Raw genomic sequence first — 16,166 nt, forward strand, 5'->3', positions numbered from 1 at the left:
ATCGTGCAGGAGCCTGCTTCTTCCACTCTCTCTCTCTGCCTGCCTCTCTGCCTACTTGTGATCTCTGCCTGTCAAATAAATAAATAAAATCTTAAAAAAAAAAAAAAAAGGTTTAGCTTCTATTGTTGGCACCTTGGCCCTCGGAGGAGGGGAGGGGAGAGGGGGTGGTCTTTCTCCTCACCCCCCAAGCACCAAACAGTCTTCCCCTGTAGTACCCTCCCTGTGGGCTTCAAAGTAAATAGAATATTTTCATTTCCTTGAAGATTCCAATAATTTGAGGGCATGTTATATCTTAATTCAGCTGTAGGAAGCACCAAGGTAAACTAGTTCCCATTTTGCCCTTTTTTGCTTTTTCATTCATACTTGGGAAAATGGCAAATGTACCAAAGAATGGAGTAAAATTAATCAGAAAAGCATGCCCCCTTTGTTTCTTGACATTTAAGAGTTGCCAGAAGAGAGTAAAGAAAAAGGCAGTCGTCCCCGCTTCCTTCTCAAACTGTTCCTGAGTGAGACGGAAGGTAGGCATGGGGTTTGGGTTGCAAAGGAAAGGCTAGGAGGAGAGATTCTTAGAGCCCAAGAGAAGACTTTTATCCCTGGATGTGATCAATTCTTAGGTACTACAATGATGTAGCTCCCCAAAACTTTGGAAGTAAAGGAAATTAAGATTACCACTTGGCATTCAAACAAAAATTAATACAGAATGAACACAGTAGGATAGGCACCTTAACGCAGAGGTTAAAAACTAGTGGCTCAGGCAAGTCCAGCATGTTTTATTTGGCCTGCCTAGAGAAAGAGTCTTTTGAAAATGTTATATTAAGACTTGGTGATTGCCCATGGAAAATAAGGATTTTTTTGCTCCTTGAAAAAAAATCACAAGAATAAACACGGGGCCTATATTCTTTCCACAGCTGGCTATTCCATCTCTGGCTTGCCACTGAGCCCTCCATTTATTAAAACATCACCCTTCTAATTATCAGGGAGAACTAGAGCCAGATCCTAGTTAAGATGATTAAAACAGAGTTTTAATCAGAAGCTTGCAGTAGAGCAAATGACAGTATAAAACTGGACTCAATCCGGAATAAAATAACTAGGGATTTATAGCGAAGAAGCAGAGTAGAAGGCGTGTGGGAGATGGATAAACAGAAAATTTCTAAGAAGAGCCATCAAGGATACAAGGATAGGAGGGATCCTTGCTGAGGGCAGGCAATGTAATCATCTCAAGGAGCGAGAGGTGGATTCCCTCTAAACTGACTTAGCAGACTATTTGCTAAAATGGGGCTATTTAGGCCTGGCAAGGACAGGGATCATGCCAAGGCCTAGTTGAGGGGAGGGCTTAGAAGAGGCTGATTAAAGTTTGGTCAAAGAACATCTTGTTACCACTTCATTTGTTTTTTGCCAGACCCCCGGAGATACTTGAGGCTTTGGGTCCTACTTTAATGCTGCACTGTCCGATTGGACTTTTGAAGGCTTGCTAGTGCAACTGAGGAGCTAAATTTTAAATCTCTTTTTTTTTTTCAAGATTTTATTTATTTGAGAGAGAGCATGAGCGGGGGGAGGGAGAGGAATAAGCAGACTCCGCAGCTGAGCAGGGAGCCCGACACAGTGCTTGATCCCAGGACCCTGGGATCATGACTGTGCTGAAGGCAGACACTTAACTGCCTGAGCCACCAGGTGCCCCACTAAATTTTAAATCTTAATTTTTTTTTTAAAGATTTTATTTATTTATTTGACAGAGAGAGATCACAAGTAGGCAGAGAGGCAGGCTGAGAGAGAGAGGAGGAAGCAGGCTCCCTGCTGAGCAGAGAGCCGCCGGATGTGGGACTCGATCCCAGGACCCTGAGATCATGACCTGAGCCGAAGGCAGCGGCTTAACCCACTGAGCCACCCAGACACCCCTTAAATCTTAATTTTAATTGAGAACCTGAAGCAACGTAAAAGCATTTTCCCCATAACCTTATCATTTCAGTAGGACTATATTTCACTGTAGCCATTAGGTCACATAATGATATTGTAGTGTTTGTGTACTTTAAACTTATTTAATGTAGCTACTAGGAAGCTTAACATTAAATATGTGTCTCAAGTGTCCAAGAATATGTCTGATGTGGTGAGGCAAATAGATTTTGGAGTGGATTCCCCAGTGGTCCCTTCCTCACGATCATGCCTGTGTTTAATCCCTTTAAGCATGGGAAGGACCTGTCACTTTCTAACAACCAAGCAGACTAGGGAAAGGTGAGGAGATGTTGCTCCTGTGATTTTGTTATGTTATAGGAGCCTCACCTTGCTAGCAGACTGAGCTTGGAAGCAGAGCCTTCCTGTCAAGTCTCCAGATGAGAACCCACCTCTAGTCAACATATTTTGTGCAGCCTTGATGAGGACTCAGATAAGCCATGGTCAGGATCCTGACCTGCAGAACCTGTGAGATAATAAATGTATATTGTCTTAAGCCACTAACTGTAGTAATTTGTTGTTCAGTAACACAATACATAGCCTGGGAAAGGGGGTAGGGGTGGTGGGAGGGCCGTGTAGCAGAAAAGGGAAGTCTAGCAGAAAAGGGATCTACTGGGGAGAGTGAATCTTAGCCAGTGTACTTTGAATATCCTAACCCTTTAAATAAGCTGTTGTCCAGTTGGTAATGCATAAAGCTTTAGTTCAGGAAGGCTTAACATCGCTTGTTTTAATTTTATGCTCACAGAAAAACATGTTAATTGTTACACGCTCCCTGCATAGGTCCACTTCAGGAAGAGGAAGCCCGGGGCCATCTGATTTGCAAAGGTGAATTCTGATGGTTTGTGGGATTTAATTGGCTGGGTGCCGGCCACTGGGGCATGGTTGAAACTGACCTCATGCCTCTGCTTGGAGTCCTCTTGGCTGTAGTTGTAGTTGAATGCTCTGAGATTAAACAGTTGATTAAACACTTGATCCCAGACTCCGTCTGATTACTAGTGACCAATGGAATGGTGCATGAACTTCATGAAATTAATGAAAATTTCCCCAAGACTCAGATGGTGTAGAAACAAAGGATAGAAATTGTTGAGAGATGCTTTTTCCATAGTTTTTTTTGTTTCTGCACATCTTGCAAACAGGCAGTGACTGCTTTTTTTAGACTATCTTCTTAAAGAGGTTTGTATAGTGAACAGCCCTGCTAAAGATAGACATGACGTCTCTCTTTGGAGCAGAGAGCAGTGTTGCTTAAGCCTTGGAAGACAGACATAGTGTCTCCCTTTGGAACAAAAATGCTGATATTCTGCCTACTGCTAGTGCTGTGAATGATACAGTCCTTTTGTCTTAGACCCACAGGTCTTGTGTCTTCATTTTTCAGCACTCGTGGAATGGTGCAGACTATTTAGCTTGCAAGTAAAGTTTTTACCTAAATCAGAGCCTTTGCCTTTAGAGGTCTTGAAACTTGTATTGTTTCATAGTAGTCAAGATTTTATTTTTTTTTACAGAACTGAAGTTAATCTACTCATGACTAAACCTTTTCCAGAATAGATTGGGTGCCCATATGTCTTTCTCTTGCCTGGGGTGGGGAGGAGGGAGACTTGTATTTGTTTTGTTGGATAAAGTTGTTCCATTTATGTCTTAAGCATGTTGTATCAATGATTGAGTCTTCCTAGGAGTGATGTTATCTGAGACAGTCACATCTTTTATGCTAGCGAGTTGTATTAATCCCAGGCTTTAGTTATATCACCTACAAATGAGAGAATCGTATCTCTTAAGGTCTTTTCCAACTATAGTACTTCGAGCAATGTAAAAAAAGCATCCCTTTGTTTATTGGACGAGCACTTACATTGTTCTCACTATGAGACAGGTACCCCTTTTAAGCGCTTTTCAAATAATCACTTAAACAAAGGTAATGTAGGTAAGGGAACTGAGGCAGGGAGTTTAATAATTTGCTCAAGGTCCTCCAGCTAGAAGATGACATGGCCGGGGTTCAAAAGTGTCTAGGTGAAATTTGTACTCTTTCCCACCATGCTGTGCTCCCAGGTTCTCCCAGGTTTTCATTGAAAAAATTATTCATTCTCTGGTTTTCATTGAAAAAATTATTCATTCTCTGCCTTGTGAGAAATCTGGAAGCCACAGGAGAGAATGAGGCAGGTCCCTGCTCTCCAGAATCTTCACACCAAGTGAGCATTTTGTGCACTGTGTGTGTGCGTGTGTGAGTGAATGTGTCCCACACGAGGACTCAGAGGTCAGCATTTGTATGTAAGAATACCTCTTTAGAATGTAAAAGTCATGTGTTTATGTTAAATAATTGGTTCCAGGTTTTTAAATGTCTTATTTAAGGTTGTTGAAATAAACCTTAGGGTTCTATTGTAGTAGTAGTAAATTAGGTGAGACTTTAAGGGAACTATGCAGACATACTAGCCAAAAGGCTTTCCTGTTGGATGCCTAAAATAAGATTATTAAGATTATGTACAGAGATTAAAATAGTTACACTGAGGCATTTTCTTGAACATTTTTAGTCAACCCACATCTCATTTATGTATGTTAGTATGAGCTTGTTGAGGATAACAATGGATGGAATCTTTTTCATCTTTGTGTCGTATCTGTGTTGCACCTAAGAAATTTTTTTTTTTTTGCTTTATTCACTTAAGTGTTGAGTGAATGATCAGTTTTATAGGATACTCAGTGGTTCTCCGTATCTGTCAGGGCAGGAAGCAGAATGACACTCGAGGTACATAAGGACAGGCTTTCATGAAAGAACTACTGAAGACTAAGGGAACCAACATGGGGTGTTGAGGCACTCCATAAGGCACTCTCTGCTGTTGTGACTCCGAGGTCACAAGGGGCATCTATTACACAGTAACTGCATAGAGCTAAGTGCGAGCAGAGGTAGGACTTACAGGGGACAGACAGATGGACAGAGCTGTGACTGGCACAGCACACAAGAAAGAGAGGCAAGGGGGACAGATATCCCTGCGTCTCTGCTACCCTCTGATCTCCTGCCAATAATCCTCTTGTTGGCTGAACCCAGCTGGAGTGCTGAATGATCCGGAGCGAGGGGGACAGATGGAAAAGAGCCAGCATGCTAGAAACATATCTGGATTTGTCTCCGCGCATTCAGGCCCCTAGAACAATACCGTAGACTGAGTGGCTTATAAACAGCAGAAGTTTATTCCTTATAGTTTTGGAGACCAGAAAGCCCAAGAATAGGGTTCTGGCAAGAGCCAGTGTCTGGTAAGGACTCACTTCCTGATTCACAGAAGGCTGTCCTCTTCCTGCAAGTTCATGGGGCAAGAGGAAGAGGGTACGCACTTCTCAGGGGTCTCTTTTGTAAGGGTACTAATCCTGTTCACAACGACGCGGCTCATAGGATCTAATCACCTCTCAAGGGCCACACTGTCTAACACCATCAAGTTATGGCTTAGGATTTCAAGGTTAATTTTAGGGGGACCTGCTTTCATTTGATAGCAGGATTGAAGGATGCATTGTCATTTAATGCAACTTGATTCCTCAACTGCAAAAATCGTTAAATGTTTCCTCTACTGGTTCTCATGCATATTTTATGAAAAGCGAAATGCCTTCTGGTTGTTTTCCAGTTAAGTGTTTAATGTTCACTCTAAGAAGTTACATGAAGTACTGAATTTAAGTCATCAGTAGGTGGTGCTGCTGAGATTGAATCCTGAAAAATACAAAACTAGACATTTAACATGAGGATTAGGGTTCTTAGATAAGTTATTTGGGGAGGAACGTTATAATCCAGTGAGTTTCTGATTCGTTGTTTGGAGTTTCTGGAGAAGAGAATTAATGTGCAGGAAACTTCACTGCTTTGCCTTTGACAGCATCATCTCGTGAGACAAACAGGAGCAATGGTTTCTTGACTCCCTGAGATGCCATTTTGCTGTCACCCCTCAGGAAATGCAGTACTATGGGCTTTAACAATAGGAATAGGCCCATAATAACCATGGAGTTGTAAAATGTCTAACTGGGCTTGGATTTTAAAGATGCTGAAATCTATGACTCAGACTCAGTATTTGATAAAATACAGATTTTCAGGCCATTTGCCTGGAGATTCTGATTTAGTTGATCTGAGGTAGGCTGAAAATCTATAACAAGGTCCTGAGTGTTCCTCATGGTCACACTGGTTTGGAAAACACTGATATAGGTGGCTTGCCTTTGACCTGAATTTCCTTACATACTTGGCCTGAGACTTCACAAAGCATTTTGGAGTGACAGTCACCTAGGACCCTCTCCCCCCAAAATGTTCCTACCCAGAGTTTTACGTATCATTTCTGATGCTTCAGAAATTCAGTCCATCCACCATCACCTACTTTACAAACCCTCACAGAATCAGTGTAAAATTCCCCAGTTAGATTTCAAGGTTTTCCACAATTTTGGTCCACCCTGCTGATTGAGCCTTTTGCCTCCTTATACGCATGATACTCCGGAGCTGCAAAGATGAGCAAAATTTTCAGATTATATTCCTGGACACATGGATAAATTAAAATCAAAGGAACCTGTATGTTTTTCTTAAAGCCTGTATGAGTTTGTCAAAATACAGAATATAATCTGGGGCACCTGGGTAGCTCAGTCCATTAAGCAACCCACTCTTGGCTTTGGCTCAGGTCATGGTCTCGGGGTTGTGGGGTCAAGCCCTGTGTCCAGCTCCGGCTCAGCACGCGGTCTGCTCCTCCATCTCCTCCCCGTGCTCCCTCCTCCCTGACTTGTGCTTGCTCTCTCTCTCTCAAGTAAATTTTAAAAAAAAATCTTCTTAAAAATATAGAATACTATCTATTAAGGAAGTGCTCTAGGTAGGTTTTTTTTTTTCTTTTCTTCTCTCTTTTTTTTTTTTATATAATTTTTTATTTTTTATAAACATATATTTTTATCCCCAGGGGTACAGGTCTGTGAATCACCATGTTTACACACTTCACAGCACTCACCAAAACACATACCCTCCCCAATGTCCATGACCCCACCCCCTTCTCCCAAACCCCCTCCCCCCAGCAACCCTCAGTTTGTTTTGTGAGATTAAGAGTCACTTATGGTTTGTCTCCCTCCCAATCCCATCTTCTTTCATTTATTCTTCTCGTACCCACTTAAGCCCCCATGTTGCATCACCACTTCCTCATATCAGGGAGATCATATGATAGTTGTCTTTCTCCGCTTGACTTATTTCGCTAAGCATGATACGCTCTAGTTCCATCCATGTTGTCGCAAATGGCAAGATTTCATTTCTTTTGATGGCTGCATAGTATTCCATTGTGTATATATACCACATCTTCTTGATCCATTCATCTGTTGATGGACATCTAGGTTCTTTCCATAGTTTGGCTATTGTGGACATTGCTGCTATAAACATTCGAGTACACGTGCCCCTTTGGATCACTACGTTTGTATCTTTAGGGTAAATACCCAATAGTGCAATTGCTGGGTCATAGGGCAGTTCTATTTTCAACATTTTGAGGAACCTCCATGCTGTTTTCCAGAGAGGTTGCACCAGCTTGCATTCCCACCAACAGTGTAGGAGGGTTCTAGGTAGGTTTTATGGTTTACAATCGGGTTTTTCTGATAAAGAAGACTGTTGATCTGTCAAGGTATGTGTATCAATTTATTCTTCTCTCAAAGACAGGCCTTTTATTTAGAGCGTAATTTGGAGGTGGCCCTGTCATACCACAGGAGAAGTCATTCTGCTACTATGGTGGTGAAGCATCCAGGGTCCAGGGATTGAGCCCCACGTTGGGCTCCCTGCTCAGTGGGGAGTCGTCTTCTCCCTCTGCTTCTGTCCCTCCCCCCTACTTGTGCAAGCTCATTCACGCCCTCTCTCTCCATCTTAAAGAAATAAAAATTAAAAAAAATTAGATATTATATCTGGGCCATTATCTCTGTGGTGGTGATTTAACCATTACCTATTGTTGACTTCTATATTTATAATAATTAGCTAGAAGTTTACATGAAATTGGTTTTCCAAGTTTAGGTTAATATGGGAACAAACTCCTATTATGTGGCATGACAGTTCTTGAAAACACATGCAGACGGTGTTAATATAAACATAGTTCTTCATAGGTATGAAACTTTTACTTCTTTGATTCCTCTTGCCTCATTTTATCAATAGTCTGAGGTTGGAAATGGAATTCAGCAGATATTTGAACATTAGTGGGACTTAACAGTGACCAAGTGGGCAGAAAAAAGAAGAGCAGGTCTGACTACTGTCTTTTCAAAGTCTCATTTACAAGGTTGGCCCTTGGCTTGGATTTGGGGAGGGTTCCCACCATTTCCAGAATTGGTAAGAGTGGCCCACTGTGCCCAAACTAGTTATTTGCACAAATGATGTGGTTTATGCTGGACACCTGCCTTGCCTAGGAACTCTGGAATTTGGGTATATGCCAGGCAGATGGGCCCCCAGTAAAAGCCCCAGGCAATAAGTCTAATGAGTTTTCCTAGATGGCAACATTTTACAAGTCACAACCTGTTGCTAGGGGAATTAAACTCATCTTGTATTACCCTATTGCAAGGAAGCTCTTGAAAGCTTGTACCTGGTTTCTCCTAGACTTCACAACCCCAAGCACCTTTTCCCTTTGTCGATTTGGTTCAGAGTCCTTTTGGTGTAATAAATTATAGCCTTAAGTCCAATATGCTGAACCCTGTGAGTCCTCCTAGTGAACCATAAAACTGGGGGGGGCGGTGTTCTTGAAATGCAGCAAAATACTGACCCTGCTGTTAAGGAGGCCATACATGTGTAAGGAAATAAAGCACGTGCATTTAAAAGGACAGCACAGGGTAGAGTTTAATAATGTGTTAAGTACTAGACGAAGAGATGGTGCTAATATTGCAACTGGGAAGTCAGATAGATAAAAGTGTTAATCATTTAATGCTTTGGAGAAAAAAAAATTCCCAGCTGTATTTATTGATGTTATAATGGGCATATAAATAATTATACAAAATAGAGACAATTTTGTGAGCTTGGATATATGTGTTCACACAGATATGTATTACCATCACCACAATCTAGGTAATGAACATATCTATCACTCCCCAAAGTTTCCTGGTATTGTTTTGTTGTTTTCTTAGTAAAAACACTTCACATGAGATTTGTCCTCTTGTAAGTGCAAAATCCCTCATTGCTAACTATTGGCATAATGTTACGCAGCAGGTGTCTGGGACCTACCTTATAGGACTGTAGCTTCATCCCCATTGAACATGGACTTCCCATGTCTCCCTCTATCCCCTGATAAGCACCGTCCTATTTTCTTTCTTTCTTTTTTTTTCTTAAAGATTTTATTTATCCATTTGACAGACAGAAATCACAAGTAGGCAGAGAGGCAGGCAGAGAGAGAGAGAGGGAAGCAGGCTCCCCGCTGAGCAGAGAGCCCGATGCGGGACTCGATCCCAGGACCCTGAGATCATGACCTGAGCTGAAGGCAGCGGCTTAACCCACTGAGCCACCCAGGCGCCCCCTATTTTCTACTTCTACAGTTTGACTATTATTTCATTTTTCTGCTTTTAAAATTGAAGTTTAGTCAATATAACAGGGTTCTATCCATTTAAGATGTACAACATGATGATTGAACAGTTCTGTCCATTATTCAGTGCTCACCACAAGTGCAGTCACCATCTGTCCCTGAACATTGTTACATTACTGGCTATATTACCTGTGCTGCACTTTTCTGTGTACTTGTTTAACAATTTAGACGTTTGTACCTCTTAATTCCCTTTATCTGCTTCCCTCATCCCCCACTACACTTCCCCTCTGGCAACTGTCAGTTTGATCTCTGCATTTAAGAGTCCAGCTTTTTGTTTTTGTTTTTTTAGATTCTGCCTAGACATGAAATTACATGGAATTTGTCTTATTACACTGAGCGTAATGCCCTCTGGGTCCGTCCATGTTGCTGCAAATGTCAAGATCTCGTCCTTTTTTATGGCTGAGTAATATTCTATTGGGTGTATATATACCATATCTTTATCCATTCATCTATGGGCAGATGCTTGGGTTGCTTCCACATTTGGGCTATTGTATATAATGCTGCAATAAACGTTTGTAAGGGAATGGTCTAGTTTCATTCTTTTAGATGTAGGTGTTCAGTTTTCCCAATGCCATTTGTTGAAGAGACTGTCCTTTCCCCTTGTCTGTTTGTGCCTCCCTTGTAGATTAACTGACCACAAACGCATAGGCTTATTGCTGGGTTCTCTGTCTTGTTCTGTTGATCTATGTGTTTTTGTGCCAGTGCCGTCCTGTTTTGATTGCTACACCTTTGTAATGTATCTCAAAATCTGGGATTGTGATACCTCCAGCTCTATTCCTCTTTCTCAAGATTGCTTTGACTGCTCATACAAATTTTTGTCTTATTGGTTTTAGGACTGTGAAGAGATTGCATTGAATCTGTAGATTACTGTGTGTCATATGGACATTTTATCAATATTAATTATTCTAATCCACAAACATGGAATATCTTTCCATTTGTTTATATCATCTTTAGTTTCTTTCATCAGCATCTGACAGTTTTGTTGTTGTTGTTGTTTTGTTTTAAAGATTTTATTTATTTATTTATTCGACAGAGATCACAAGTAGGCAGAGAGGCAGGCAGAGAGAGAGAGAGGAGGAAGCAGGCTCCCGGCTGAGCTGAGAGCCCGATGTGGGGCTTGATTCCAGGACCCTGGGATCATGACCAGAGCTGAAGGCTTTAACCCACTGAGCCAGCCAGGTGCCCTAGCATCTTACAGTTTTGAGAGTACAAGTCTTTTTATTTCCTTGGTTAAGTTTATTCCTATGTATTTTATTTTTGGTATAATTGTAAATTGGATTGTTTTCTTAATTCCTCTTTCTCATAGTTCATTATTAGACTACAAACACAACAGATTTCTGTATTTTAATTTTGTATCCTGAAACTTTACTGAATTCATTTTATAAGTTTTCTGGTGGCATCTTTAGGGTTTTCTATATACAGCATCATGTCATCTGCAAATACTAACCATTTTACTTCTTGCTTACCAATTTGGATGCCTTTTATTTCATTTTATTATCTGATTGCTACAGCTAGGACTTCCAGTATTCTGTTGAATGAAGTTGCCAAGAGCAGGCATCTTTGTCTTATTCCTGATCTTAGAGGAAAAGCTCTGTTTTTCACCTTTAAGTATGATGTTAGCTGTGGGTTTTTCATATAGGCGTTTACTGTGTTGCAGTGTGTTCCCCCAAACCTATTTCACTGAGTTTTTATTATGAGTGGATGTTGTACTTTGTCAAATGGTTTTCCTGCATCTATTGAGATGATTATATGACCTTTATTCTTTGTTTTATTAATGTATCACATTGACTGATTTTTGAATTTTGAACCACTCTTGCATCCCAGGAATAAATACTACTTGATCATGGTGAATGATTTTTAAAAATATATTGTTGGATTTAGTTTACAATTATTTTGTTGAGGATTTTTGCATCTATGTTCATTAGAGAGATTGGCGTGCACTTCTCTTTTTTTGGTAGCATCTTCATCTGTTTTTTTTCTTAATATTGTTCTGATATCAGGGTAATGCTAACCTCATAGAATGACTTTGGAGGTTTTCCTAACTCTTCTGTTTTTTGGCAGGGGTGGGGGATGGTTTGAAAAGAATAGGTATTACCTCTTTTTAAAATGGTTGATAGAATTCACCCCTGAAGCCATCTGGCCTGGACTTTTGTTTGTTCAGAATTTTTTGATTACTGATTCAAACTCATTGCTAGTAATCAGTTTGTTCAAATTTTCTATTTCTTCCTGATTCAGTTTTGGAAGATTGTATGTTTCTAGGAATTTATTCAATTCTTACACATCTGATTTGTGGACATAATTCTTCATAATATTCTCTTACAATTCTTTGTATTTCTGTGGTATGGTTATTTCTCACTCATTTCTGATTTTATTTATTTGAATTCTCTCTTTTTCTCTAGTGAGTCTGGCTAAAGGTTTATTGATATCTTCAAAAACCAGCTCCCGGTTTCATTGATCTCTTTTATTGCTTTTCTTGGTCTCTGTTTCATTTATTTCTGCTCTAATCTTTATTATTTCCTTCCTTCTGCTGGCTTTGGGCTTTGTTCTTCTTTTTCTAGCTCCATTAGGTATAAGGTTAGGTTGTTTGAGATTTTTCTTGTTTCTTGAGGGAGGTAGGCCTGTATTGCTATAAACTTTCCTCTCAGGACTGCTTTTGCTGCATCCCAAAGATTTTGGACCATTGTTTTTTCATTTTCATTTGTCTTTATGTATTTTTTATTGCCTTTTTGATTTCTTCATTGATTCATTCATTTTTTTAGTAGCATAGGTTTTTGGTTGTTGTTTTTCATCTTCCACATATTTCTGTTATTTCAAGTTTTTTCTTGTAATTGATTTCCACTTTTGTACCACTGTGGTTAGAAAAGATGCCTGATATGATTTCAGTCTTCTAGAATGTATTGAGACTTTTTTTCCTGGTTTGATATGTGATCTATCTTGGAGAACATTCCATGTGCACTTGAAAAGAATGTATTCTGTTGTTTTTGGTGGGGCTTCCAATATATCTGTTAGGTCCATCTGGTCTACTGTGTCATTATAAGCCCTTGTTTCCTTGTTGGTTTTCCATCAGTATGCTCTACCCTGTTATTGTATTACTGTCAATTATTCCCTTTATGTCTGTTAATAATTGTTTTATATATTTAGGTACTCTCCTATTGGGTGCATAGATATTTACAATAGTTATATCCTCTTGTTGGATTGTTCCCTTTATTATGAAATGTTCCATTTTTGTCTCTCACCACAATCTTTTTTTTTAAAGTCTGTTTTGTCTGATGTAAGTATTGCTTCCCATTTTTTATATTTTTATTTTGCTATCATTTACATGGTATATGTTTTTCCATCCCTTTACTTTCCTTCTTTAAAAAAATTTTTTTTTAAAGATTTTATTTATTTATTTTACAGAGAGAGATCACTAGTAGGCAGAGAGGCAGGCAGAGAGAGAGAGAGGAGGAAGCAGGCTCTCTGGCCGAAGGCAGCGGCTTAACCCACTGAGCCACCCAGGCGCCCTAAAAAATTATTCATTTATTTATTTATTTGAGAGAGAGCACAACCAGAGAGGGTGGGACAGAGGGAGAGGGACAAATCAGACTTCCTTCAGTTAATTTTATTAGGATTTTTTTGTGCTTCCTGGAATCTGGATGTCCGTCTTTCTCCAGACCAGGGAAATTTTCAGCTATTTATCAGCTAATTTCAGCTAATTTTCTTCAGAAAACTTTTTTGCTACCTTGCTCTTTCTTCTTCTGGGATCTCTATAATGTCATTGCATAATACTTGATGATATCACTGAGTTCCTTTAACCTAGTCTGTCTGTCTGTCTGTCTTTTAAACTCTTTGTTCTTTTTACTGTTCAGCTTGGTTGCTTTCCACTACTCTGACTTCCAGATTGCTAGCCCGTTCTGAATCCTCCAATCTGCTGTTGATTCCCTCTAGTGTATGTTTTATTTCTGTTACTGAGTTCTTCATCTCTGACCCGTTCCTCTTTGTATTTTCTCTCTCTTTGTTGAAGGTCTCACTGAGATTCTCCACCCTTTTGTCAAGTCCAGTGGGTATCTTTATGATCATCACTTTTAGTTATTTTTCACGTATTGATACCTCCATTTTATTTAGCTCTTTTGCTGTTATTTGACCTGTTCTTTCAATTGAGACACATTCCTCATTTTTTCTTACTCTCTGTTTCTGTGTATTAGGAAGATTAGATACATCTCCTGGTCTTGAAAATAGTTGCCATGTGTAGAAGAGGTCCCTGTAGCACAGTGCCCTTTGCGCACCAGAGCCAGGAATTCCAGATGTGTCTCCTCTGTGGGTTGCACACTTTCTACTGTTAGGGCTGAATCTTGTTTGCTTCAGTCCAGTCAGCTGCAATGACCGCCCCCCCCCCCCCCCCGCCTACCTTCAGTACACTGGCAGGATTTGGTTCCTGCATTGTTGAGGGCCTTTCTGAGGTCACCATGGGCTTGTAGGTGGGTGATGTCAGCACACAGACTAGCTGACTAGCATACTAGCCATATGCACTGAATAGCAGGGCTCTCTCCCTGCACAGCCAGCTGGAAGTTTTCACTTGCTGGTATTACAGGCACACTGGTGTGTGGGGTTATCTCCTGCCTCTTTCTAGGGCAGGAATCACTTTGGAGTGGCACTAGTCTCTACTGAGGCTGCTTATAGGGTGTGGCAAGGTTAGGAGCTGCTTTGGAGGGTTATCTGCTAAAATGCGCAGGTTGGATAAGGCAAGAGCACAGGGGAATGTGAGGGCAGGGCATGCAGTGCCAACAAGATAGGTGGAGAATGTTTACATTGGTTCCCACAAATGTGTGACTATCTAGGTTGAGGGTAAAGAAGAGAAATGGCACCAACCAGCACTTTTGTTCTTAGAGAAGTCTCCTGAAAATCTCTTCCCCTATAGAGCATGTTCTGAGATTAGTAAATGAATCTACTTTATGTAATACCACAGGCACTTTTCAAACTTCTGTCTCCTCAGGGTTATTTATTATGTTGGCTCTTTGAGGGCAGGGTCTCAGTTTCCTCTTGCTTTCCAGCTCTCCCTGGGCAAAACCCACTGGTTTTTTAAAGTGCCTGGAATTAAGCTTCAGTGATTCTAAAAGCTCAAGAATTTAAGCTTCACAGGTTTTCAAATTAAGTGTTACTAGGACTTGTCTTCTCAGTGCAGGCCCCCAGTGCCGCAGGGTGTCTCGTGTGGGGTGGGGATCTTTCTCTTCTTGCTTGTGGATTCCTTTCCATCTGTGGTCCGTTTCACCAGGGCTGTGGTTCTCATCCCCATCTCTCCTCCTCCCACTCTTTCACACGTGTCCTCTCTCAGATTAACTGTGGAAGTTCTATTCTGCCAGTCTTTGGGGGGTTTGGGGTTTTTTGGTTTTTTTGTTTTGTCAGCTTTAGTTGTACAGATGTAGCTGTTATCTCTGTGTGTCCATGAAACGAAGTGACCTCAGGATCCTCTGCCTCCGCCATTTTCCTCTGAACTTTCCTCTACATTTGATTGTTTTGATGCTTCATGGAAGAGGAAGCATTCATTATTTGTCCTTCTGTGATTGACTTATTTCACTTAGCGTGTCTTCCAGGTCCACCCATGTGCAGCAGATAGTAGGATTTCCTTTTTTTTTTTTTTTTTTTAAAGCACTGAATAATATTTCATTGTATGTAATTGCTGTATCCATTCTTCTGTTAATGAACACCTGGGTTATTTGCACAACTTGACTGTGGTGAGTAATGCTGCAATGAATGTGGGAGTGCAGATATTTCTTCAAGATCTAGTCACCCAGAAGTGGGATTGCCTAATCATATGATGGTTGTATTTTTAATATTTTGAAGAACCTCAATAATATTTTCTATAATGGGTATACCATTATACATCCCTCCTAACAGTATACAAATGTTCCAATTTCTCCACATCCATCATTACCAACAGTACTCTTTTGGGGCTCTGTGTGGAATAATAGCCATCATAACAGGTGTTGTTGTGTTCCAGATTTTAGGGGCAAAGATTTTCGCCTTTTACCATTAAGTGTGATGGGAGCTTTGGGCTTTTCGTTTATGGCTTTTATTGAATTGAAGCAAGTTACTCCTATACTTTTTTTTTTTTTTTTTTTTGAGAGTATCATGAAAAGGTAGTGAATTTTGTCAAATAATTTTTTTACACTTATTTAAATGATCATGTGATTGTTTTTTGTCTTTCATTCTGTTAATGTGATGTGTCACATTGTTTGATCTGTGTATGGTGACCCATTCTTGCATTTCAGGGATAAGTCTCACTTGGTTATGGTATGTGATACTTTCTTTTTTTTTTTTTTTTTAAAGATTTTATTTATTTATTTGACAGAGAGAAATCACAAGTAGATGGAGAGGCAGGCAGAGAGAGAGAGAGGGAAGCAGGCTCCCTGCCGAGCAGAGAGCCCGATGCGGGACTCGATCCCAGGACCCTGAGATCATGACCTGAGCCGAAGGCAGCGGCTTAACCCACTGAGCCACCCAGGCGCCCCAAGTGATACTTTTTTTTTAATTCTCGTTTTTTATTGCTTTTTAAAAATTTTAAAATTTTTTTTTATTGTGCTATATTAGTCACCATACAGTGCATCATTAGTTTTTGGTGTAGTGTTCCATGATTCATTATTTGCGCATAACACCCAGTGCTCCATGCAGTCCTCCTTACTACCCATCAGCAGGCTCACCTGTCCCCTGCTCCCCTCCATTCTA

This window comes from Mustela nivalis (genome assembly GCF_964662115.1).
Source record: "Mustela nivalis genome assembly, chromosome: 7".
In the NCBI taxonomy this organism is placed as follows: Eukaryota; Metazoa; Chordata; class Mammalia; order Carnivora; family Mustelidae; genus Mustela; species Mustela nivalis.